Source organism: Carcharhinus amblyrhynchos, chromosome 10, assembly GCF_965287045.1.
Source record: "Carcharhinus amblyrhynchos chromosome 10, sCarAmb.v2.hapA, whole genome shotgun sequence".
NCBI lineage: Eukaryota > Metazoa > Chordata > Chondrichthyes > Carcharhiniformes > Carcharhinidae > Carcharhinus > Carcharhinus amblyrhynchos.
The window spans coordinates 43,536,363-43,562,112 of NC_137333.1; the positions used below are offsets into that span (position 1 = coordinate 43,536,363).

At 42.1% G+C, this 25,750-nt stretch overlaps 1 protein-coding gene across 6 annotated transcripts in view; it reads left to right on the forward strand.

Moving 5' to 3' along the window:
- LOC145348896 (phospholipid scramblase 1-like) overlaps positions 1-25,750 on the forward strand; it is a 125,728-nt gene that overhangs the window by 12,076 nt on the left and 87,902 nt on the right. For 3 of the 6 annotated variants that reach the window (XM_080196946.1, XM_080196947.1, XM_080196949.1), the window contains exon 2: positions 19,124-19,222. The exons of 2 other annotated variants lie outside the window; for them this stretch is intronic. The gene's annotated coding sequence lies outside the window, so the exon portion shown is untranslated. The remainder of the gene's footprint in view (positions 1-19,123; positions 19,223-25,750) is intronic. One more of the 6 variants, XM_080196948.1, reaches the window with a different exon arrangement.

Below are 25,750 nucleotides of genomic sequence, written 5' to 3' on the forward strand. Positions count from 1 at the left end.
TCAATAGCATGGTTGCTTAGTGTTAATTAGTATCTGGTCTTGTTGGTCCAGTAAATTGAGTATTTGTTTTGAATTAATTTGTACATTACATGATGCAAACCTGTGTTAAGATGTTGGTTTTTGCACAAAAAGAAGAGATATGTAGGGTGATTCTCCCATCCTGCTGCATTGCTGTTTTAGCACAGCGGGCTGGGAGATTCTAGTGGGGCCCATTTCGCAGGCACCCGGGCCTGAACACATCTCCCACTGCTGGATATACGGCGCTGTCAGCTCTATGCCAGAAAAAGGCATGGAGCTGAATAAATTATGAACCACCAAATTTTACTATAATTTAAAAGTCATTAGTGGGTCTGGGGCTAAAATCTCCAGGCCCGTTAGCATCTCCCAACCACGCTGGAATGAGGAGGGGCGGGTGGCATTCGAGGCCCCACAGAAATCAGGTGCCAAGGGGTAACCCTTTGGCATTGGAACCTACGCAGTGCCAGCCTGGGCCCCCTGGCAATACCCAGGGGCACCATGGTACTGCCCATCTGGGGGCAGATTGGTGGGGGGGGTCCCACTGCCATCCTTCGCCTGCTAATGGTTGGTTCCAACTTTCACACCACTCTGCAGGTGGGACCAGTGGGAGAGGGAGGCCAGTGATTAGATCTGGCCATTGAGTTACGGGTGGGGGGAGTGGGGGGTAAGTGTTGAGACTGGCTTGGACTATCCCGGAAGACCAGGGATCAGACTTTGGGTTGGGGGGTATTGCGGGGGGTATTGCCAGTGATTGGGCTGGCCAGCAATTGAGAAGGCCAGCAGTGCAGGAACACTGCGCAAATGCTGATCTCAGCTATGCTGTCGGCCTCTCCAGTGAGAATAGGCCCTGCCCATGGATTTTCATCAGGATTTATACTAGTGCACTGGACTGTGGGAGATTCATTTTTAAATTCCCACTCAAAAAAAAGTGTGATTATACTCCAGTTTTCAGGTAGATTTGACACTTCAAATTTTTATGAGCGAATCGCTCTGGTTTGCGCATGTAAATTCAAATTTACAACAACAAATGTATTCTAGAAGCTTCTTCCTGCACAGACTATAAACTGAAAATAAAACAATGGCCTGTGTCAAAACATGAATGACGTGACCATTAAATCCTGTGATCAGCTCTTAAAAGAAACCTGCAACTCTTAAATATATAGCATCCCTCTCCATTTGCTTCTATGGTCATGACAACAATTTACTATGATGCTATACATAGGATTGATAATACTCAACATAGTACTATCCACTAATCATTACAGACAGGCAATAAAAAAGTCCATCAGAAGGAGATCTATTCCTCTTTGGTTGTATATGATATTCTGAAATTTGGCTGCCCTTGCCCAGCAGTATCATTTGGAACTTCTCTTGGATCTAAGTCTTTGTCATTCTTACTTTGTATAGTAGCATAGGAAAATCATCAAGCAACTCAGATTCAATTGTTTTCCATAGTAATTTTCACAACACTATGGACTAAAGAAGTTGGTACTTCGGAGAAATGATTCTGAGAAATCATTTTGAGATGATAACAATTGGTCAGCCATACTAGTTCATCTTCATTTTGAACCATGTAAGAAATTGAACTTGTTTTTGCTAAACTACGGCTGGCACCCATTTCTCACTTGTGGCATAATTATATGCTAATACTCGAATTCATTGTTGAAATTAGTATTGTTTTGCCCTCACTTTTAGTCTAGCAACTTGACATTGTTGTTGAGCCTCTACTATCTCTGAAATTTCTGGAGGTAATAAATCAAATGTAACTCTCAAGTTTTTCTCTGAGAGTAGTAATGTAAGTGAACCTTGGATAATTGAATGAGTAGTGTTTCTCTAAGATGCCAAAAAGCTATTCATGTGATGTGATAATGAACCTTGCTCTTTTGAAGCTTTTAAAGAATGTTTCAAAGTAAGAACATAAGAAATAGGAGCAGGAGTAGGCCATCTAGCCATTTGAGCCTGCCCCGCCATTCAGTAAGATCATGGTTGATCTGAAGTGGATCAGTTCCACTTTCCCGGTCTCTCCCCACAACCCTTAATTCCCTTGTCTGTCAAAAACCTATCTACCCGTGACTTAAATAAATTTAGTGAGGTAGCCTCCACCACTTCAATGGGCAGAGAATTCCAGAGAATCACCACCCTTTGAGTGAAGAAGTTCCTCCTCAACTCCGATCTAAACTGCATCCTCTCCCGCTTATCTTGAGGCTGTGCCCTCTAGTCCTGCTATCCTTTCTAAGCGGGAAGAATCTCTCTACCTCTACCCTATCCATCCCTTTCATTTATCTTATACGTACCTATAAGATCCCCCCTCATCCTTCTAAACTCCAATGAGTACAGACCCAGTCTATTTAGTCTGTCTTCATAGTCCAACCGCCTCATCTCCGGTATCAGCCTAGTGAACCTCCAAGGCCAATATATCCTTCCACAAGTGCGGAGACCAAAACTGCACACAGTCCTCCAGCTGCGGCCTCACCAGTGCCCTGTACAGTTGCAGCAAGACCTCTCTGCTTTTATATTCTATCCCCCTCGCTAATAAAGGCCAGCATTCCATTTGCCTTATTGATCACCTGCAGACTGGGTTTTTGCGACTCATGCACAAGGACCCCCAGGTCCCTCTGCACCGTAACATGCTGCAGCTTTTCGCCCTTTAAATAGTAATGCCTCCTCCTATTATTTCTGCCGAAGTGGATAACCTCACACTTGCTAACATCGTACTCCATCTGCCAGGTCCTCGCCCACTCGCTCAGCCTATCCAGATCCCTCTGCAGACTTTCCACACCCTCCGCGCAATTAGCTTTTCCACTCATCTTCGTGTCATCAGCAAATTTCGTCACCCTACACTCAACCCCCTCCTCCAGATCATCTATATAAATGGTAAATAGCTGAGGCCCCGGCACCGATCCCTGCAGCACTCCATTAGTCACCAACCGCCAATCAGAATAGCACCCATTGATACCAACTCTCTGCCTCCTATTAGACAAGCAGTCCTCTATCCACGCTAACACCTTACTCCCAACTCCATGCCCCCTAACCTTCTGAAGCAAGCTTTTGTGAAGCACCTTATCAAATGCCTTTTGAAAATCTAGAAACACCACATCCACTGGTTCCCCTCTGTCTACCACACTAGTCACATCCTCATAGAAATCGAATAAATTTGTCAAACACGACTTCCCCTTAATGAATCCGTGCTGCGTCTGCTCTATCAAACCATTCCTTTCTAGGTGCCTTGCTATTTCTTCATTGATGACAGATTCAAGCATTTTTCCAACTACAGACGTTAAACTAACCGGCCTATAATTCCCTGCCTTTTGCCTGCTACCTTTTTTAAACAGCAGCGTAACATTAGCCGTTTTCCAATCTTCCGGCACTTCCCTGGAATCCAGCGAATTTTGGTAAATAATCACTGAGGCATCCACTATCACTTCTGCCATTTCCTTCAGAACCCTGGGATGCATTCCATCTGGTCCTGGGGACTTGTCCACCATCAGTCCCATTCGTCTATCAAGCAGTACCTCTCTAGTGATGGTAATCACATTCAGGCCCTCAACTCCTACCATCCTTCTATCTTTAATATCCGGCAAACTATTCGCGTCCTCCTCCGTGAAGACTGAGGCAAAAACTTATTTAAGGCCTCAGCCATTTTCTCATCTCCCACCACTAAATCCCCCTCTCATCCTCTAAGGGTCCAATATTCACTCTAGCCAGCCTCCTCCTCTTTATATATTTGTAAAAACTCTTACTGTCCTTTTTTATATTTAGTGCTAGTTTAGCTTCATAGTCTATCCTGCCTTTCTTTATCAACTTCTTAGTCATTCTTTGTTGATTTTTAAACCTTTCCCAATCTTCTAATCACCCACTACTTTTAGCCACTCTGAACGCATCAGCTTTTAATTTAATACGCTCCTTTATTTCCTTCGATAAACACAGCTGGTTATCCCTTCTCCTACATTCCTTCTTTACCATCGGAATATATTTCTGCTGAGCACCGAAAAAGATCCCCTTAAAGATCCTCCATTGTTCCTCAGCTGTCCTACCAACCAATCTGCGCCCCCTATCTACAGTTGCCAATTCCCCTCTCATCCTATTGTACTCCCCTCTGTTCAAACAGAGGACACAGGTTCGGGACCCTACTTTCTCATCCTCCATCTGCGTCAAAAACTCAACCATACCATGATCGCTCGTCCCAAAAGGATCCCTCACAATAAGATCCCTAATTCTTCCTGCCTCGTTACACAACACCAGATCTAAGAAAGCTTGCTCCCTCGTTGGTTCTATCACACACTGTTCAAGAAAACTATCCCAACAGCATTCCAAGAACTCTTCCTCAAGCCCACCGTGTCCGACTTGGGTCAACCAATCAAAATGCAGATTGAAATCCCCCATAATTGTCGCTGCTCCATTTCTGCACGTATCATTTATTTGCTTGTTTATAACCTGCGCCACCTCTAAGTTATTAGTTGGGGGCCTATAGACTACACCCACCAGCGTCTTCCTCCCCTTACTGTTCCTTATCTCCACCCACAACAATTCCACGTTTTGCTCTTTGGAGCCTATATCTTCCCTCACTACTGTCCTGATATTATCCTTAATCAGTAGAGCTACCCCACCCCCTTTTTCCTCCCGTCTGTCATTCCTAAACACTTGATACCCCTGGACATTCAGCTCCCAATCCCTGTCACCCTGCAACCAGATCTGGTTTCTGGCCACCAGATCATATCCATTTGTGCTGATCTGCACCACCAGCTCATTCACTTTGTTCCGAATGCTTCGTGCATTCAGGTAAAGTGTCTTTATACCAGCCTTTATCTGAACCTTATTTGAAGGAACACTACCAACCTTTCTCATGCCCCCTACTCCCTTTATTATTGGGACATCCTCAACATTTTCCCGTGCCTGTACCCTCTCTTTTATTTTAGATATTGTAATTTCTCCCACCCCCATTTTGTATGAATCTTTCAGCAAATCCAGTGGTCAATGGATAAGGTCTGGATTTTATATGATGATTATCATTTGCTTTGAGATAATCCTCAAACTCTAGTGAAATAAACTATGAACCATTATCTCTAACAATTTGCTCTAGTTTACCAAATCTTGTCAGGTTTTTCAATGGTTTGTTCAGATATTTTAGATCAATTATGACTAGGAACATGTAACCCTCAAATGGACCACCAAAATCTACATGTAATTGTTGCCATGGCACTTCATGCCATTCCCAGGCATGTAAAGGAGACAATGGTAGTGTATTTTTTATTCATACATAGGATTGACAATGTCCCACTTTTTCTTCACCTTAGCATCCAGACCCAGCCAGTAAAAATAACTGCATGCTAGTTCCTTCATCAGGACTTTTCCAGGCTGTCCTTCATAGGTTAGAGGGATTAGTGGGTAAATATGTAGGGGTATGGGGATAAGGCCTGGGTGGGATTGTGGTTGGTGCAGATTCGATGGGCCGAATGGCCTCTTTCTGCACCGTAGGATTCTATGAATTCTGTGAATCTAGTTGTTAAAAAACATTTCCATGCAGACTAGGAGGAATGATCACTTGGATTCCTAACAATGGACATCCACCTTGCATGGTCAAATCAAGTTTTCTTGACGCACGTGGTTTCAAATCTGGATGTGGACGATGCATTCCAGCTATCGTTCCTTTTAATACCATATCCATCATGTTCCCCCTCACAGGATTATTTCTAATATGTCCTTGAAGTTAAGAAGCTGTTACAGGCAAATGATCTCCTAGCAAAAATAAAGAATATAAACAAAACTAGTTGGTGGTATCTGCTCAATAGGAAAAAGTAAGTGCAACAATTATTAGCATAGCACTCTGATTTGTAATACTTTGTCATAATATGCTGAGATCATCTTTGCAATTGACTAGCAACTAATGACAGTATTCCTTTATATAGCCCAAAAATAGTAAAAGATTGATGATCGGTTAATAATGTGAAACAATAACCATATAAATAATGATGAGTCATTCAGATGCCAAAAATATACTCAATGCTTTTTCTAGTTCACCTTCGTTAGATTCACCACTAGTCAGAGTACGTGAAGCAAAAGCTATGGTTGTTCTCCTGAAGGCATAATAATGTGAAACTACTGGCCCACTTCCATGAAGGTTTCATGGAAGTGGGCCAGCAGTAATAGTAGTTTCCAAGCAGTAATAGTAGTTTCAGATTAAAATGAACCATCATCCAGGTAACATTGTACATCAGAGAGAAGACTTAAAATCTGATCCATCAATCTTTGGAATAGGGCTAGTATGAATGTTATTACAAAAGGCAATCTTTTATAATGAAAAATACCTTGAGAAGTAACAATGGTAAGGAATGGTTGAGATTCAGTGGCTACATTCATCTGTAAAAGTGCTTGTGGAAGATCAATCTTGATGAATTTCTGCACACCTGATAACCCAACAGATAAATTTTCAATTAAAGGAAGCAAATATAGACTAGCATGCAACAGTTGATTTATGGCTGTAAAAAGAGCACAGCAAAGTGTCTCAGTGGTTAGCATTGCTGCCTCAGTGCTCAATTCCAACCTTGGGTGGCTGTCTGTGTGGAGTTTGCAAGTTCTCCCTTACCTGTATGAGTTTTCTCCTGGTGTTCCAATTTCCTCCCAGAGTCTGAAGATATGCAGGTTAGGTGGATTGGCCATGCTAAATGAAACAAAGAACAAAGAAAATTACAGCACAGGAACAGGCCTTTTGGCCCTCCAAACCTGCACCAACCATGCTGCCCGACTGAACTAAAACCCCCTACCCTTAAGGGGACTGTATCCCTCTATTCTCATCATTTATTTGTCCAGATGCCCCTTAAAACACACTATCATATTTGCTTCCACTACCACCCTCAGCAGTGAGTTCCAGGCACCCACCACCCTGTGTGTAAAAAAAAAACTTGCATCGTACATCTCCTTTAAACCTTGCCCCTCGCACCTTAAACCTATGCCCTCGAGTAATTGACTCTTCCACCCTGGGATAAAGCTTCTGATTATCCATTCTGTCCATGCCCTTCATAATCTTGTAGACTTTTATTAGGTCGCTCCTCAACATTCCAGTGAGAACAAACCAAGTTTCTCCAACCCCTCCTCATAGATAATGCCCTCCATACCAGGCAACATCCTGGTAAATCTTCTCTAGATCCTCTCCAAAGCCTCCATATCCTTCTGGTAGTGTGATGACCAGAATTGAATGCTGTATTCCAAGTGCAGCCTAATTAAGGTTCTATAAAGCTGCAACATGACTTGCCAATTTTTAAACTCCATACCCCTGCCAAAGAAGGCAAGCATGCCATATGCCTTCTTGGCTACCTTCTCCATCTGCGTTTCCAGTTTCAATCACCTATGTACTTGTACACCCAGATCCCTCTGCCTATCAATACTCTTAAGGCTTCTGCCATTTATTGTACATTTCTTATCTGTATTAGACATTCCAAAATGCATTACCTCACATTTGTCTGGATTGAACTCCATCTGCCACCTCTCTGCCCAAGTCTCCAACTGATCTATATCTTGCTATATCCTCTGATGGTCCTCATTGCTATCTGCAAATCCACCAATCTTTGTGTCGTCCACAAACTTACTAATCAAACCAGTTACATTTTCCTCATATCATATATTACAAACAGCAAAGGTCCCAGCACTGCTCCCTGAGGAACGCCACTTGTCACAGCCCTCCATTCAGAAACACACCCTTCCATTGCTATTTTCTGTCTTCTATAACTGAGCCAGTTTTGTATCTACCTTGCCAGCTTACCTCTGATCCCATGTGATTTCACCTTCTGCACCAGTCTACCAATAATGGACCTTGTCAAAGGCCTTACTGAAGTCCATGTAGATGGCATCCACTGCCCTAACCTCATTAATCATCTTCATCACTTTCTCAAAAAACTCGATCAAATTAGTGAGACATGACCTCCCCTTCAAAACCATGTTTCCTCTCGCTAATACATCCAATTATTCCCAGTGGGATAAATCCTATCTCGAAGAATCCTCTCCAATAATTTCCCTACCACTGTTGAAAGGCTCACGGCCTGTAATTACCTGGATTATTCTTGCTACCCTTCTTAAACAAAGGGACAACATTGGCTATTCTCCAATCCCCTGGGACTCCCCTGTAGCCAGTGAGGATACAAAGATGTCTATCAAGGCAATTTCCTCCCGTGCCCCTTTGTGTTTTGGGATATATACCATCAGGTCCTGGGGATTTGTCTATCTTAATGTTTCTCCGAACACCAGTACCACCACCTTTTTGATCTCAACATCTTGGTGTCCAAAGATGTGTAGGTTAGGGCGATTAGCAGGTTAAATACTTGGGGTTGCAGGGATGGAGTGTGCTTGGGTAAAATGCTCTGTCAGAGTAGGTGCAGGCCTTTTAGGTCACATGGCCTTTTTCTGCACTGTACAGATTCTATGAGAATCACCATGAATGCAAACTGAATCATCTGCTTTCATGACAGGTATGAGGGGCTGGCCCTGTCATTCATTTGTAACCAGTTCTAACACGCCAGTGTTGACAAATCACATTAATGCTGCTTTGACCTTAGGATGAATTGTATATAGCTGTATCTGATGTTTCACTTGAACTCATTGAGTCGAGTGTCTCTTTGAAAACACTCTTGTCTGAAACGCGCGTAGGTCTGTTTTGACAGCGACCAGTCTGTTGACAGCACTCCAATTAAACTTAATCTCTGACAATGATCTTCCAAACAGAGCTGAAAAATTACCATGGACCACATGGAGAGGCACCTCTGCTGTTTATCCACTCACTCTACGTTATCCACGATGTAACATTTTTACAGCATGATCTCTTCAGTGTATGCCCTTTAAAATCAGCTGGTTTTAAAGGAAGATGCTTCAGCTTTTGCTGGCGTGTAGTCTCTGGAATTTAAGATACAGTAGCAACAATATTACCCTCTATCGTAACAAGTTGTCCACTTAGATTCTGGGTCATTCTGAAGTTCTGTGATCTACACTGTATGGATGGGGCGTTCAGTCAGAGGTCCTCCTTCTTCACAATTGTAATTCTTTTCTTACATATTGTAAATTCTTTTTGAAGAAGGCAATTTATTGTTCTTCATGAAGGTATCCAGATTTTTCTACTGACTATTCTTATCCAGGAACCTGGTCTAGTCCAACGAGCTTTTGCAATGTGACCCATTTTGCCACAATTCTTGCAGTGACTATCCTCGCTTCAACATTCACTTGCTGAATGGTCAATTTCAACACATCTGTGACATGCTGTTTTGACTTCTTATGGGCAGTTCCCAACTTCTGGATCTTCATTCCTGCATCAAATTGTGAAGCCCCTTTATAGCCAGCTCCATTGAATTGGGATTTCTTCAATGTTAAAGCATGTTCAGTAAGTACACTTCTTTGGATAGCCTCATTTTGGAGACCACAAACTAGACAATCACAAAGGGAACCTTCTAATGAGTCAAACTCAATGTTGTGCCAGCCATTTTAAGGTTGTCATAAAGTGAACAATGTTTTTGTCTTCAGTGGAATCTGAACCATTCTGTTATGATCAGTAGTTTTGGAAAGTAATACTCTTTAAGGATCTTTGTCAAGTCATAATTTGCTTTAGTTTCTGGCTTTGTTGGATGAAACAAGTTCCAGAGCAAATTTTTATTTCTTACTGTACTGAGAAAAGCTGGTATTTACTTATAAAAACATTCTGCATAGGAACTTAATGATTAATTTTCTTCATTGAAAGGGCCCATGGATGCTAATTAACCCATCATTTCTCTTTCAAGCACGAGTGACTCAAGAAGTATATATCTATTATATATACACACTGTCTTCCAGTACTTCCCTTTTCATCCTGGAGACCACTGACTACATTCCGAGCGGTGCAGCAAAGCATCAGATACAGCCAGGAATCTTTCCCTTCTCTGATCAGAAAACCTGCTCTTTTAAAACCATAGAGTTTTTTCTTGATTTTTCCTTCACTGGAATTTCAGTCTTTAATCCTGTTATTGCTCCTCCCCAGCCTTCTAATATTCAAAGTGGGAGGATGCACAATTTTTTTTCCTTCTACTTGGTATCTCTTTTTTGAAGTTCTCCATGCAACAAAATCCCATCTTGTTGCCACTTTTCTTTCTGTAATGTCCTAACTGTGTTAGGGGTGTGGGTTTTTGCAAAAAAGAAAAGATTTATTCCAGGAAGTTTTTTCCCCCAAACTGAAAGTAAAAAACAGCCTGTGGCAACGGCCTAATAACATTAACATCAAATCATATGATCGGCTCTTAAGCAACCTGCAACACTTCTAAATATATAACACTTTGGGATATTTTCACCAATACAATTAGAATAGATAAATTAGCAGATAATGAATTATTTATACAATGTCATGTTTTTCTATGTCTATGAATGTCACCCCTTTTAGTTATGGCCTGGTAGATATGCACAGGTTGTATGGTTGTTGTGGCATAGAATTAAGTAGTATTGATAGATAAGAAAATAAATCATTCCTTTTGATTATTCCAAAAAGGATGACGAGACCTAAATTGGGAAAGCATATTTGGAATGCTGTTTTCCAAAAGTTTATTCCCTGCCTCCATTTGGCGGCACAGTGGTTATCACTGCTGCCTCACAGCGCCAGGGACCTGGGTTCAATTCCAGGCTTGGGTCAGTCTCTATGGAATCTGCATGTTCCCTGTGTCTCTGTGTGGGTTTCCTCCCACAGGCTGAAAGATGTACTGATTAAGTGCAGTGGCTATGCTAAATTGCCCCTCTGTATACCCGAACAGACACTGCAGTGTGGCGACCAGGGGATTTTCACAGTAATTTCATTACAGTGTTAATATAAGCCTATTTGTGACACTAATAAAAAAAAACCTGCCAGTCTTTGCTGGAAATTTGTTGTCAATGTGGAAGTTTAGTCTTGTTCTTGCTTTAGTTCCAAATCGTCCAGTAACGCAGCCACAATACAGCCCCTAATGGCATTCTGCTTTCATGTCATGTCAATACCATTCCATTCACAGCACTATCTGTTTTCTTGAAATTATATTTGTCCTGACGCTTGGATCCTATCCATGGGGGTGAATCTGTTTCTGGTCTCTGTGCTGTGTTGAGATCATGCGGAATTGACTTTTGAATAAAAAACCTCAGGAGGAAGTGATTTAAGTTTTTTGAGGAATTGTAGCCTTTTGGGGCCCATCTAAAATCTGCCGTTGAGCCTCTACTGAACGTATTTGCAAACTAGTGTCTCTAAGCCAGCAAGGGATAGAAGCCTAAATTATTCTATTTTGCAGCCATATTACATAAATTTCAAGTAGAATTGTGGAATTTGAGAGTTTTGAATGAGTCCCCAAACTTTGTTTACTGAATCCTAGTTTCTGAAATGCTTTTTCTTTGATGTTCCGTATTTCATGTGCTTTCCACATACTTTATTTTGAGATTTTAGGATCCCAAATCTGAACCATGCAGTCAGTGTTAAAGTTAAATTGATGCCAGAATGTCAGAAAGCGTGCCTTATTAACAAAGTATAATTACAGACTTGCTGCAGAATGTGTAATCCAGACACCTCAAAACCTGCTGAATTTATGGTGGATTGGAATATGCTCTTAACTATAGTGATTGGGGCTGTGCATTTCAAATTCTTCCAAGTGATATGATGCAGATTTACATTGGCCAGGCTTGGATATAGTTTCTGCATGAAAGAAATATATTGAAAATGAACTAGCAGAGATGTATTGGTCCAGATCTTAAATTTCCAATAGTGGCAGATACTGAGATATTTGCCTTTAGTGAGGACTACTCCTGCTGAAAGTCAGAATGTATGGTTTGTCACAAATGGCTGCATGGGATTAGGGTTCAAAAGATAGTGGCAAATTTATTTTTTAAACTCATTTTCCTGAAAACTTCACAAACAACTGCCAAAACTCCATGATAGGGCAGGAAAAATGTGAAAAACTCAAGCAGGGGCACCATCACCATTACCGCGGTGTATTTTGATTGTAGAAACAGTGAGCGTGGCAGACAGCCTGTGAGGAGTCACTGCTCCAGTCGCAGATTCTGTATCCCCCATGTTGCTGCTGCCAATCACAGCTGTCCCTTCTGCTCTTTAAAGATCTTTTACCTTGCTGGGGTGTCTGACTTTTAGACAGCAGCATGGCCTGGTTGGTGGGCAGGACCCCACCGTGGGCCATGAAGAGCCCTCCTGTAGTTAGTTGAGTTCTTTGTCATTTGTGAATAGCGAGCTAGAGGTGGTGGGGGATGACGCAGGTTTGGTCTTGTCCAAGGCCATGTTGCTGGCCAACTCCAGGATCTCTGGTGGTCAGGTAGGTGAAGGCTCTGGTCTTGATATGCATGGCATAGTGACTCTTGGCACATTGTGCAGTAGTCAATAGACGTGGCTGATGGAGAACTAAGACTAATTCTGGTCTCAGCTTTGGCCTGAGCAGGTACTAGCTGCTGGGATCACTACCTACAAGGAAGGAGCAGCTCTCTGTGCGCTTGTTGCCTCACCATGGACTATTCTCCGGAATCGGTTACATTCTTGGACAGACGCATCTCCATTAAGAATGGTCACCTCAGCACCTCACTGTACCGCAAGCCCACGGATAACCTCACAATGCTACACTTCTCCAGCTTCCACCCTAAACATGTTAAATAAGCCATCCCCTACGGACAAGCCCTCTGTATACACAGGATCTGCTCAGATGAGGAGGATCGCAACAGACACCTCCAGACGCTGAAAGATGCCCTCATAAGAATAGGATATGGTGCTCAACTCATCGATCGACAGTTCTGATGCGCCACAGCCAAGAATTGCACCGATCTCCTCAGAAGACGAACATGGGACATGGTGGACAGAGTACCCTTTGTCGTCCAGTACTTCCCTGGAGCGGAGAGGCTACGACACCTTCTCCGGAGTCTTCAACATCTCATTGAAGATGAACATCTTGCCAAGGCCATCCCCACACCCCCACTTCTTGCCTTCAAACAACCGTGCAACCTCAAACGGACCATTGTTTGCAGCAAACTACCCAGCCTTCAGGAGAACAATGACCACGACACCACACAACCCTGCCACAGCAACCTCCAAGACGTGCCAGATCATCAATAAGGATGCCATCATCTCACGTGAGAACACCATCCACCAGTTACATGGTACATACTCTTGCAACTTGGCCAACGTTGTCTACCGGATACGCTGCAGGAAAGGACGTCCCGAGGCTTGGTACATTGAGGAGACCATGCAGACGTTACGACAATGGATGAATGAACACCGCTCGACAATCACCAGGCAAGACTGTTCTCTTCCTGTTGGGGAACACCTCAGCGGTCATGGGCATTCGGCCTCTATCTTCAGGTAAGTGTTTTCCAAGGCCGTCTTCAGGACACACGACAGTGCAGAGTCGCTGAGCAGAAACTGATAGCCAAGTTCCGCACACATGAGAACGGCCTCAACTGGGATCTTGGGTTCATGTCACACGATCTGTAACCCCCACAGCTTGCCTGGACTTGCAAAATCTCACTAACTGCCCTGTCTGGAAACAATACACATCTCTTTAACCTGTGCTTAAAGCTCTTTCCACTCATATTGTCTGTACCTTTAAGAATTGATTAGCTGTAAAGACTCACATTCCAATCATTATGCATGTAAATTGAGTTTGTGTCTTTATGTCATATTTACAACCAGAACTCTCAGCCACCTGATGAAGGGACAGGCTGTCCTGAAAGCTTGCGGCGTTTGCTACAAATAAACCTGTTTGGACTTTAAACCGGTATTGTGGGATTTCTTTGTGGACAGGGCGCCAGTCAAGCAGGCAACTTTGTTGGCTGGTATTCAGCTGCTTGAAATGAATCTGACGGTAGTTCATTATTGTAAACCAGAATTTTGATTAGAATCCAAATTTGAGCGAAAATACTAAGGAAGAATGGTATCCTGAATACTCATGTGAAAATACAAAAGGAATCCCCCAAATTCAAAAAATAGCTGTCTAGTTGAGGGAGTGCTACTGGGTGGGGACAAATTATTTTGACCTTTGAATGGGAGTCTATTCTAATGGTTCCACTGCGGCCTATCAGTGTGTAAATGTGGACCAAATTGTGTACTGTTACTTGTACTGATTTATATTTAGGGCTGCTCTTAGCAAATGTAGAGCCTGTTCAGTGAGGAGTGTCAAAACACTCTGGCAACATCTAGCACATCCCTGGCTCTACTCACAACACTGGCCCCCTTCCTCTGATCCAGCCTCCCCTCCCCTCATCTCCAATCACTTGCCTCCCTGCCTATTCCACTGACTCCTCAGTACAGCTCACCTCCATTTCTTTCTCCCTGCAGCTCTGTTCAACTCCCTCTCCATACCCCACACCTCCTGCATTGTTGATTTCCAATCTTCACTATCACGTTATTAGATAAATCTTGGAATGTACCAGCGCTCAATACCTAAGTATTTCAACCTATGCAACATACAGCCTACCTTGCTCTTTCCCATAAATGTACACTTTTTGAATATGATTTGATTTATTATTGTCACATGTATTGGGAGACAGTAAAAAGTATTGTTCCTTGCATGCTACAGACAAAGCATACCGTGAAGGAAAGGAGAGGGTGCGGAATATAGATTCTAGTCATAGCTAGGGTGTAGAGAAGATCAATTTCATATAAGATAGGTCTATTGGGAAACCTGTTGTGTAGAAATTAGACTGAAAAATTATACTCAATTTTAAAATATAATTAATTGTACCTAAGTTATCTCACCACCACCACCACATTCTCCCCCCCTCCGCCAAATCTTTCTATCCCCGGGTCCCTAGAATAGTAAGTTAATAAATTGTCCTGTCCTAACCGCCATGGAAATCATAGCAGGTGGGGGCAGACCATACAAAGGTCCTTTGACCTCAGGCGGAATTCTCTGGTTTTGGGGCAAACAGGGCTGGAGAATCCCACCCAACATGTTTGCAAATGATCTTTAACTTTTAATACTTAAATTGTGCATTTTCCCTTAAATTAAGAACTCTTTAAACTGAAAAGGACTTTCTTCCTACCTAGTTCCAAAGAAAAACCACAAAATATAGATATAAAAATGTTTCTATGGAAACACAAGCAATGATTAACAACAACAGTGGGGTAGATGAGGCAGCAATTACAGGTCCTGCACTCTACCTCGGAAGCTCAGGGCCAGATATGTGCCAGTTTTGGGGATTTCCAGAGTTTGGGAGGGTTGGGGTGAGGGATAAGATATTTAAAACTTAAAGCTGAGCTGATTTATCTGCCAAGCTGTACCCTATCAGGGTGGGGAAGACATGAGGGGCAGTCCAGGCTGGTTTCTGTACAGTTAATCCTGACATGAAATAAGGCTGAATGCAAGGAGCTGGGGATCAATGTACCACGTTAGATACACATTGTACCGGGAGTACCTCTTCACTTCCAATGCTTAACAACAATAAATCTAAGAATAACTAATAGGGGAAAAATAATCATGTTTGGAGTCAGTGGAATCCTGTAAATCAACCCCTTGTTGATAAAAGATGTGATGGACAGCAATGCCTGATGCTGGTTTCGGTCCGTTTGGATTTTGGGATGGTAGACAGGAAGTCCAGTACCAGACTTCACAACAATGAAAAAATAGCTTATGGTAAATGGTACTTCATAATTATATTTAAAAAAAGGATAGTTTCATAGAGCTAATAGCAGCCAAGTGACACCAATCTTGGAAAAAGGTGCTCACAAAGATCTAGCGATCACTATAGTGTGGACTTTCTCTTTGCCAGTATGAGAGCATACAAATCACACTGATGTACGTCCTAAAAGCAAGTTGAAAAGCAAAATTCAGTTTCACTTTTAATTAAATGTTATAGGTTGCAAAACCAGTGATTGGAGCATACATATACACATGGGCTGAAATCTCAAAGAAACCTATACAAAATATTCACTTTTTTCTTACTAGAGAAATGTGACATTGTACAAATATAAAATTAGCTTTCTTTAGCCAATGAGGTTGTTCAGCACATAATGAACTTACTACATTCTGAGGGGGGTGGGAAGCAAAAAAAAGCTCAGTTGCAATCTTTATCAGAAGTTTGTTTTAAAGCTAGACCAAGAATAAAACAATTTAATCAGTGCACTGATTTTTACCTGTTTGCAATCTAAGGGTCTTTAACGGTGTACCCTATGGGAAGCATAAAATCACTGAAACAACTTATAGATTTCATAGAATCATACAGTGCAGAAGAGGCCCTTTGGCCCATCAAGTCTTCACTAAGACTTGAGAAATACCTGATCTCCCACCTAATCCCATTTACCAGCATTTGGCCCATAACCTTGAATGATATGACGTGCCAAGTGCTCATCCAGGTACTTATTAACATTTAATATTCAACGGTGCCTTTGTGGCTTCCAGAAATTGCTGTTGGTTTCAGAGGAGTAATGACAGTGGACACTGACAATTTTACCATCATTACTTTTGCAAATGCCAGATCAGTAGCTCCATAAGAGACTTTCATTATCCTTCCCCATCCCCCCAAATCACCCTTCTCCTGATCCCTGAAAAAGCAAGCTAACATTTTAGCAAATTATAACATAAGAACATAAGAAATAGGAGCAGGAGTAGGCCATCTAGCCCCTCGAGCCTGCCCCACCATTCAATAAGATCATGGCTGATCTGTCGTGTCTCAGTTCCACATTCCCACCATCTCCCCATAACCCTTAATCCCCTTGCCTATCAAAAACCTATCAACCTGCGTCTTAAATATTTTAAATTAAATTATTTTACCTTAATCTGTAGTACTTAACAGAACATAAATTATGCATTTCCTTAAATTAGGTTTTTTTCCCTATGTCGTTCCAAATAGGGAAAACATAATTCTGTTCCAATTTCTGTTCCAGCTGGACATGCAAAAGGTTTGGAACAAATCTATTGCATCAAGCCCACTTAATTTAGTATGGTGCTGTCACACCCATCATTGATCTCATTTACCAACACCCTTGCCTGCCCACCTCTCCCCATCATGGAAAAATTCCAGGAATGGTATTTATGGCTAATTTGGGACCAATACTAGGAAATTCCTCTACAGTTGCCTCAGGCAATTAAGTTAAACCTCAGGAGATGACAGTAACTATTAATCTTTTTCAACCCAACAAACCCAAAAATTTCCTTCTATAAATGGAAACATTTTTTTAAGATTCTGGTTCTCAGAAATTTAGCTTCAGTCTTAAATTTGGTTGGGACAGCTGTAAATCCTCTTCTTGGAGCAAACAGATTGAAGGGAGATTTGATAAAGGTGTATAAGATTATAACAGAAAAGGCTTAGGTGAAATAAACAAGTAATAGCTCTTCCATCAGCTGAAGCTATAAGGACTGGGGAACAGATTTAAGGTTTTCAGTAAGGGATATGTGGGAGATAGGAGGAAGAACTTTTTTTTAATGCAGTGAGTGGAACTTGCCACCTACAAGAGTGATAGAAACAGATAATCAGTGATTTCAAAGGAAATTAGATGGGCACCTGAGGGAACTAAACTCGCAGGGCAACTGCGATAGAAGTGATTGTTCTTGAAATTAAGGCTGCATTTGACAGAGTCTGGCATCAAGGAGCCAGAGGAAATCTGAAGTCAGTGGAAATCAGGGGAGAAAAGTCTGTTGGTTGGAGCCATACCTGGCACAAAAGAAGATGGTTGTGGTGGTTGGAGGTCAGTTATATCAGCTGCAGAATATCATTGCAGAAGAGCCATAGGGTAGTGTCCTAGGCCCAGCCATCTGCAGCTGCTTCATCAATGACCTTCCCTTCATCATAACAGCAGAAGTGGGAATGTTCAGCACCATTCATGACTTCTCAGATTCTGAAGTAATCCATGTCCAAACGTAACAAGACCTGGACAATATCCAGGTTTGGGCTAACAAGTGGCAAGTAACATTCATGTCATACAAAGTGCCAGGTAATAGCTATCTTCAACAAGAGAGAATCTAACCATTGCCTCATTGACATTCAATAGCATTAATATCACTAAATCTCCCACTATCAACATTCTGGGGCTACCATTGAGCAGAAGCTCAACCTGGACTAGCCATGTAAATACTGTGGCTATAAGAACAGGCCATATTCTAGGAACTCTGTCCACAATCTTCAGGTCAGGCATGTGACGGAATACTCTCTCCTTGTTGGGGTGAATGCGATTCCAACAACCCTTGAGCTTGACAACATCCAGGACTTAGTGGCCCACTTGATTGGCACTCCATCCACAAACATTCACTTCCTCCACCACTAATGCACAGTAGCAGCAGTGTGTAGCATCTACAGGATGCATTGCAGGAGCTCACCAAGGACCTTTAGGCAATATCTTCCAAACTCACAGCTACTATCATCTAGGACAGCAGGCACATGGGGACACCACCACCTGGAACTTTCTCTTCAAGTCACTCACCACCCTATCTTGAAACTATATCACTGTTCCTTCACTGTCACTAGATCAAAATCCTGGAATTCCCTTCATAACAACAGTTGTGGGAGTACCTACACCTTGCAGCAGTTCAAGAAGGCAGTTCATCACTACTTTCTCGAGGGCAATTAGAGATGGGCAATAAATCATTGCTTAGTCAGCGATGATTTTAAAGGATATAGACAATCATAAGAGAAATGGAATGAGCCTGATTTAATAGCTGCACAAAACACCAGCTTGAATTTGATGTGCTAAATGGTGTCACAAGAGCATAGATAAACATTGCTGAGGTACAGTTCCACTGATCAATCACTCTGGTATCTGTTACTTTTTAGTTGGCTATTCAGATGAGAGACTTTGCCTTTGTTTTCTATTATTGCACCTCACTCTCTGCAGTCAATGGTGGGTGAAGATCAGAAATAGCAACACTGACTGATTTTCTTCCTTGTTAAGGAGGAATACTGAGTCTGTTTATATCTTCTGTGTTAGTTTTTAGAGAGATGTTGTTTTCCATTTTAAGTGTGGACTTTTGAGGAGATTAGTTTAAGGTCTTTAAAGTAATGACCACATTACAATTGGTGTATGATAACAAAGATTATACAGCAGCAGAGAATAGGAGTATGAAAGGAGCCAAAGACGTCATTAACTACAAAGTGCTTTGCATCACCCTTCAGTTGTGAAAGGCACTCTTAAGTTAATGTTCTTTACTTTCTGCAGACAGACGTGAATCTCTGGAGTAAGTTGCCAGTACACATGGTAATGCGACTTCACTTGAAGCTTTTACAGTTGAACTCCTGAGAGTGGTCAACATAAAAGGTAAGAGGGGAATTGGGGAATTTGTGTCTCAACCACTGTGGTCCATTGAAACTTGCCTGATTGCCTTGTGGGGGAACAAAGGAATCTGAGTATTTTCCCATAAAAGCAATGGTTTTTCTCTATTCTCACTAGTGGCGAGTTGGGCAGAAAGCCTAAATCACATCCTGACCAAATACGGCAAGTGTGATGGGCCAATATTTTTCTGTCCTTTATTTGTGTATGTTCCCTATTGGCAGAGAATAGCTGTCTTGACTCAGGTTGAAGGTAAAATTTGTTAACTCCTTGGCGTGTTAGGCTCAGCCTAACTCAATAAGAAACTAGTGAACAGTTGATGTTTTAGATCTCATGATATTTTTCTAATATTTATTCCATGTGGCTGAGTGAAATTAATTGAAATCATCTTACTTGAAAGGCAGTAAAATACTGTGGATTCTGGAAATCTAAAATAAAAGCAGAAAATACTGGAATCCCTTAATACATTAGATAGCCTCTGTGGAGGGGGAAAAATTAGCATTGCCAGTCAATGACCTTTCCATTGACTGGGAGATGTCCGTATACAAAAATATGGGTGAAGGTGATGAAGGAACAAAATAATTTCTGTGATAGGGTGATTAAATGAGAAAAGGGTTTGTGCTATAAGGTTGAGGACAATAATAAGCACAAGATAAATGCAGAGAACGGGTAAATGATAGCAGCAGAGCCATTGCCAACATCTGCTTTCTGAGGAAATGGGATTAGTGGTTATGATCTAAAGTTTCTGAACTCCAAGTGATTCTGGAAAACTGTGAGTGCCATATTGACAGAGGAGTTGCTGCTTCTTGACTTGTCATTGAGTTTTATTGGAACAGAGGAAGAGGCTGAGGACAGTGGTTGGCTTTTGATTGGAATGGAGAATTAAAATGGCAATTTCAGGGGCGCCGTTGTACACTGAATGAACATGTGTTGGCGCTACCCCACCTTCCATTTCCTGGGAACAGTGACTAGGAGTTTATTTAGTTAAGAGAAATGCAAATAAATCACCATTTCACATGGAAGGAATGTTTGAGGCTGTAGCCAGTGGGAAAGGAAACAGAAAAGACAAATGTTGCATTTCTCAAGAATGTGGAAGGGGTGGAAGTGGGAATGGTGTTTAAAGAGTGGACAAGTTTGTCGCAGAGAACATTGTTTCAAATGAAAGGGGAGGGAAAGATGTATGGACATTGCATAGTTCTGGAAGTAGTGTAAATGGTACAGAGTGACCTATTTAAATGTGAAAGCTGCTGAGGTGGAAGGCTAGAACAAAGGAAATCCAATAGTGCTTCATAGAAGTAGTGTGGGAAATGGAATGGACACAGTCACAGTGAAGGGAACTCCTCAGCTGCGGAAAATGGAAGACATAGTGTTGGCTTCATCAGGACAGTTGAGACAGAATCATAGAAGCTGTGAGAATGTGAAGATGTAATAGAATCCTTTGCAAGAAATGAAATTGTAGTCAAGGTAGCTATGGGAGTGGTGGGCTTGTGATGTGTATTAGCACTGTGGATGTATCTATACTCCATGCACTGCAGTGGTTCAAGAAGTCTGTTAACTGCCACCTTCTCAAGAGCAATTAGGGGTGGCAATGAATGCTGGTCTAGCCAACAAAACCCACATCCCTTGAAACTTTAACAGTCAATCTATTTCCAAAATGGAGAAAAGGAAGATTCAGACATAGAACATGAAGGGGAGAGAATGGTGGAAATTGGAAGCAAAATAGATGCTTCGTTCCAGTCAGGGTAAGAATAAAAATTACAGTAAAATTCAGCAACGTAAAGAAATAATGGACAAAAAGGGATGGAATTCTATGGGTGGAAACAATCCTGTAGAACAAGGAGGACACTATGAAAGGGCAGGCATAGCTAGGATCCATATGGGCTCTAATAGCGACATTTTATTTGGAGCAAATGGGTGGAGCTAAAGGAGAAGTTACCCAATATAACAAACATGATTGAATAGACAAATTTTAGTGTTGTTGGATAGGAACTAGTTGCGTCTGTATTCAGGGAGGAAACAGGCTGTCCTGATGATGACTGAAGGATGGTGGCGTGGAGACTGATGAGGCTATGAAACTTGAAATAGTTAATGTGGCAGAGATGGCGGGTATTGGAGATGTTATAGATGCAAGAGAAAGTCAAGGGAGAAAATTGAGAAAGGCAGCTGTCAATTCCTTGTGTCAGGGTCAGGCTGAAATATCTCTCAGGACAGTCCTCTTGTGGATCTTTGGAAGGAGGTACAAATGAGTTTGGTGGTCCTGGAGTGAAGATCTCTAGAGAAGATGAGGTCAATTTTGGTCTCTGAAACAATGGCTTGATGTTAGGTGATGACATTAAGATCCAGGAGGGGTAGGGGTAAAGTTGGGAGTCAACCTCCATAAGCTGGACGTCTGGTCACTAAAAAACAAAAGTGCTGTCCTAGTCGGCAGCTTTAACAATAAAATTAAGGTTGAACCTGAGAGAGCAGTGCACTGCAAGTACAGAGGAAGGTAGATTAAAATATGAGAGGTGTGGAGAAATTATGGTGGCTGATGTCACGCTGGCTGCTCATAATAAAGAGTTGGAGAGGGTAAGGTGGAGGGCTCCAAATCAAACAAGAATTCAGGAGATGAGAAAGGTCTGCTGTGCATGCACAAGATTCTTGTACAAAGAGGCGGGCCTGAAAGTGATAGTCTAGCAAGCTCAACATCATGTTGAGCTTGAAATTCATTGGGGTAGAAGCTGAGACCTTTACTGAGGATTGATCTTTGTGGTACAAAGGAGGAAAGACATGGGATAGTGAGATTAGCAGGAGGGCTGGAAGAAAGTAAAGGGGAAGAAGGATTGCACTTTAGTACTGATGTCTAAGAGTTGTTGATGCTTGTGGTCCAAAACACTTGACTGGAAGAAAAAAATATTTTGTTCAAGTCACAAGACGCAAATGACCAGGAGAGTCCTGAAATAGTGAAGATTGAACTGTCTCCACACTACCTTCTTGAACCTGCATAGAATTGATGACTGAAACATGTTTCGTTGCTTGCAGAGGCACTTGATAAGAAATTGCTAAAATGACAATTGGAAAACATCGGTTCTCATGAGCTTATAGGACTTTTTAAATGTATTAAATAGATAGCTGATCGAAATCTTGTGAACACTTATTAATGGGAGTGCATCCACTGAGGCTTTATTACAATTGATTCAACAACACTGTACTGGGATCACTACATTTTATGTTTCATGAATCTAGAGTTCAATGTAACCAGTCTTAATAAAAAAAAGTGTGGAAGTTTGTAATTCAGATAAAAGCATTGTATTGCAGACTGATTTTGAACATTTAAATGAATTGGCCTGGATGTGAAAGATAACATTAGTGTATACAATTATGTCTGAATTGTCTTAACTGCCTGTATATTGTACTGTGTAGGAATAAATGTTTAAGATAAAAAGAATAAAAAATGTACCTGGCAATAATAATTCATCACTTTTGAAAGCAATGCAAGGTGGCTAATTTGAAAGAAGATATTAAGAGGTTTTTGGATTATATTATGAGGATAATTGAGTCCATAATAAACAATACTACACTTAAATTATATATACACATCTTCAATATCTCTGTTCATGGACTATTTTCCACTGTTGATCCCTGCACAAGGTGGAGAATATCGAACTGTAAAACTGGATTGAGATGAAAAGGGAGGAGGTATTGGAGGTTTTGAAAAACATTGAGGTGAACAAGTCCCCAGGGCCAGATAAGATCTATCCCAAAATACAGAGAGGTGAGGGAAGAAATTGCTAAGGCCTCAGCCAAAATCTTTGTATCCCCTTTAGCCGTAGGCAAGGTACTAGAGGATTGGAAAGTAGCTAATGTTGTTCCTCTGCTTAAGATGGAATGAAGAGACAACCTGGGAAATTACAGACCTGTGAGCCTTACATTTGTGGTGGGGAAATTTTTGGAGAAGATTCTTAAGGGACAGCGTGTACTCACAGAGAATAGGCTTATTAGCGATAGGCAACATGGTTTTGTGAAGGGAAATCACGTCTCACAAACTTGATTGAATTCTTTGAGGAAATGACCAGCGCAGGGCAGTGGATGGTGTATACATCGACTTTAGTAAAGCCTTCAATAAGGTTCCTCATAGCAGGCTGATACAGAAGGAGAAGTCATATGGGATCTGATGCGAGCTGGTAAGATGGATACAAAACTAGCTTGGATGTAGAAGGCAGAGAGTAGCAGTGGAAGGGTAGTTTTCTAACTGGAGATCTGTGACAAGCGGTGTTCCACAAGAAACAATGCTGGGGACCTCAGTATATATAAATAATTTGGAAGAAGAGGTGGTCTGATTAAGTTTGCAGATGATACAAAAATTAGAGGAGTAGTGAATTGTGAAGAGGACTGTCAGAGGATGCAGCAGGATATAAATTGGTTGGAGACTTGGGCCAAAAGATGGCAGATGGAATTTAACCCAGTCAAATGTGAGGTGATGTGATTTGGAAGGTTTACTGCAGAAAAGAAGTATGCAGTAAATGCTACAGCCCTTAGAAATATTAGCATACAGCAGGATCTAGGTGGGCGTATCCACAGTTCCCTGAAGGTGGCAACTCAGGTGGTCAAGAAGGGATATGATATGCTGGCTTTCATCGGTTGGAGCGTTGATTATAGGAATTGGAAAGTTATGTTGCAGCTGCATTAGACTTTGGTTAGGTCGCATTTGGAATATTGTGTACAATTGTGGTCATGATGTAGAGATGCTGGCATTGGACTGGGGTAAACACAGTAAGAAGTTTCACAACATCAGGTTAAAGTCCAACCAGTTTATTTGATAGTAATCCCACAAGCTTTCGGAAACGGTGTTCCTTCGTCAGGTGTGTGGAAGGTTCTGATCAGAGAATGGCATATAAAGTCTCACACAGTTTACAGAATACTGTAAATACTGTACCACTGCAGGGAAGTCTATAGTCGATTTGTCGGACGCTCCTCGTCACAATGGATGTCTCGGTGCTCTATACCAACGTCCCTCACAATGATGGCATTGCTGCAACTGCCTCAGTACTCAATGCCGACAGTTTCCAGATGCAATTTTACAACTCATCCGCTTCATCCTGGACCATGATGTCTTCACCTTCAACAACCAGTTTTTCATCCAGACACACGGAACAGCCATGGGGACCAAATTTGCACCTCAATATGCCAACATTTTCATGCATAGGTTCGAACAAGACTTCTTCATCACACAGGACCTTCAACCGATGCTATACACTAGATACATTGATGACATTTTGTTCCCCATGAGTCCAAAGGAAGAATCACTGAAACAACTATATATGACATTAACAAGTTCCATCCCACCATCAGACTCACCATGGACTATTTTCTAGAATCGGTGGCATTCTTGGACACACACATCTCCATCAAGGATGGTCACTTCAGCACCTCACTGTACCGCAAGCCCACAGATAACCTCATGATGCTCCACTTCTTCAGCTTCCACCCTAAACACGTTAAAGAAGCCATCCGCTATGGACAAGCCGTCTGTATGCACAAGATCTGCTCAGATGAGGAGGATCGCGACAGATACCTCCAGACGCTGAAAGATGCCCTCATGAGAACTGGATATGGCGCTCAACTCATTGATCGACAGTTCCGATGCGCCACAGCAAAAAACCGCACTGACCTCCTCAGAAGACAAACATGGGACACATGGACAGAATACCCTTCTTCGTCCAGTACTTCCCCAGAGTGGGGAAGCTACAACATCTTCTCGAGTCTTCAACTTATCATTGATGAAGACGAACATCTCGCCAGAGCCATCCCCACTTCTTGCCTTCAAACAACCGCACAACCTCAAACAGACTGTTGTTCGCAGCAAACTACCCAGCCTTCAGGAGAACAGTGACCACAACACCATACAACCCTGCCACAGCAACCTCTGCAAGACATGCCGGATCATCGACATGGACGACATCATCTCACGTGAGAACACCATCCACCAGGTACACGGCACATACTCTTGAAACTCGGCCAACGTTGTCTACCTAATATGCTGCAGGAAAGGATGTTCTGAAGCATGGTACATTGGGGAGACCATGCATACGCTACAAAAATGGATGAATGAACATTACTGGACAATCGCCAGGCAAGACTGTTCCCTTCCTGTTGGCGAACACTTAAGCGGTCACGGGCATTCGGTCTCTGATCTTCGGGTAAGCGTTCTCCAAGGCGGCCTTCACAACACACGACAAAGCGCAGAGTCGCTGAGCAGAGACTGATAGCCAAGTTCCGCACACATGAGGATGGCCTCACCCGGGATCTTGGGTTCATGTCGCACTATTTGTAACCCCCATGACTTGCCCGGGCTTGTAAAATCTCACTCACTGTCCTGTCTGGAGACAATACACATCTCTTTAACCTATGCTAATGCTATCTCCACTCACATTGTCTACATCTTTAAGACTTGAATAGCAGGTTAGCTGTCAAGACTTGCATTCTAATCAGTATTCTGTAAACTGTGTGTGACTTTATATACCCTTCTCTGATCAG